The sequence below is a fragment of the Pseudoliparis swirei genome, chromosome 2 (assembly GCF_029220125.1).
Source record: "Pseudoliparis swirei isolate HS2019 ecotype Mariana Trench chromosome 2, NWPU_hadal_v1, whole genome shotgun sequence".
In the NCBI taxonomy this organism is placed as follows: Eukaryota; Metazoa; Chordata; class Actinopteri; order Perciformes; family Liparidae; genus Pseudoliparis; species Pseudoliparis swirei.
The window spans coordinates 2,262,971-2,265,224 of record NC_079389.1 but is presented as its reverse complement, the minus strand read 5'-3'; positions in this window follow the sequence as shown (position 1 = coordinate 2,265,224).

Below are 2,254 nucleotides of genomic sequence, written 5' to 3'. Positions count from 1 at the left end.
GAGACTGGGCGTGTTTATTTCATTTTCACATTCATGCAATCCCTCCTTCCCTCGTTCCCTCATTGCCTCATTTCCTCATTCCCTCGTTCCTCCTTCCCTCATGCCTCGTTCTCTCATTCCCATTCCCTCGTTCCCTCATTCCCTCCTGTGAAGTGTCTGTTAGCGTGCGCGTGTGTGCGCGCGTGAAGACGTCTGTGAGACCTGTGCGGCTTAAATAATGGATATTAATTATTGGTCGGACCCTGCTGGCCCCCCTGCCGTGTCTCCAAATCTGGTTAACTGGATTTTGATTAATGAAATACGCGCGCGCCATGTCCTCCAGAAAAAGCAAAAGACTCCCCCCCCCCCCCCCCAATCCGCGCGCGGGCTCCTCTTCCGCGGAAAGCTCGAGCGTCTCGAGCCCCGCGCGCCCGCCTCCACATAAAGAGCCGGGGAAAATAAGCGAATCTCCCTGTCACGCAAGAATAATTATTACCCCTCCCCCCCTTCCGCCTCCCCCCTCGTATCGTCGCATGCGCCGTAATTGGATACAATTTAACACCCCGCGGCCCACGGGCATGTCGGCAGGCGCGCTGCCTGCTATTAGCTCGCCTCGCCTCGCCACCCTATCATTTGTCAGATCTGTCTGTGTGTGTGTGTGTGTGTGTGTGTGTGTGTGTCTGCGCGTGTGTCTGCGCACGTGCCTGTGGCTCGAGAAACCGGAGCCATTGTTGGAGTCCGGCCATGACCTAGCTGTGACGCACGGAGAGAGGAAGAGAGAGGGGGCGGGGGGGGGGCGACAGCAGCAGCAGCCCAGACGCTGAAAAACAAGCCGGAGCTGTCGCCTCGGAGCGATAGCGCGCGCGCGCCGGGGCCCCGGTTGGTGTTTTTGTCGCTCTCCCCTCACGCGGCTTCCCACCGGGATCCTCGGCTGCTTGTCTATGAGAGGCCCCCGAGCGGTGTTTACAGGCGGCCGGGGGGCGGGGGGGGGGGCACAGCCCCCTCCTAAACTCGGCTCACCCGCCGCGTGCACTAAATATAAGGCTGGAGAAGGTTAATGGGGAGATTGCAGCCTTAAAAGTATAAATAATTGACTGCAAGTCGCGTTTAGCCCATTTTAGACGTCGACGGTTTTAATGAGCTGTTTGCTCTGGAGGCGGCCGGTTGTCCACCGGACGACACGGCGCTGCACCGGGAGCAGCGGCCGGGACGTGGGGGACGTGGACGAAGAGGCGACACGAGAGGAGACGCGAATGGCTGCTCACGCTAATTTTATATTAGCGTGAGCCGTGAAGGTTTTTGCCCAGAGTTTTCAGATTCAGCCCACGTGTCGCAGCCTCAACAGTCTGCTGCTGTCACACACACACACAACGGGCCCATCTCGTGAGGATCTTCAGACGTCCACTTCTTTTCCTACTGAACCGTTCCAAAATAAATTTAAGTATAATTGTTGTTTTTATTCAATAAAGGCTCCGTAATTAAAAACTATACAGCTGGGTACTCTGTCGTTTTTAGCACACGTTATGCCTGGGACTATTTTCAGTTGGATGAATCCACATTTGATGCCGTGTCTATGTGGCGGTGTGTGTGTGTGTGGGGGGGGTCGTGTTCATCGTAATGAAGAAGAGCTTGTGCAACAGTGAGCTCCTCGTGGGTTTGTTAACCATAAGAAAAGCAACAATCAGTAATACAGTCTTTATTTTAAATATATATAATAAACCATTGCATGCCGGGTATACATCTGGATGTATAGATATTATTCTCACGGGAATATTGTCCTTGGCCCAAACAGATTGTGGCTCAGCTCCAAGTGTTGCCTCGGCCCCCCAAACAGGTTAGTCTGGAGCGGGTTAATACAAACACCACAAAATACCATATGAGGTATATAATTAATCCCAATTATGTTTCCGCCCCGTTGCATGCCGGTTGCAACCCGACACCACACCGCGTGTGGTTTCCTCTGAGCCGCGAGGAGACGCTTCTCTGCGCCTCGCTCTCATCTTGACGCTGACCTTGAATCTGTGATCTTTTTTATTTTTATTTTTTATTTTTTTCTGGGAGCAGAGCTGAACAAAGTTTGTGACTGGTGCCAGAGCATCTTTCTGGAGTAATGGCGCACAGCAGCACGCGCGTGTGAAGCCAACCTGTCAAAGCCGCGCGCGGTGTCATGGTGGTAATGTCGTGGTTTTAAGACTTTATAATCCAATTGGTTTCAATCCATGAGACCAACGTGATGATGCAGTAGATTATATCAGGATTTTAAAAATTATATATT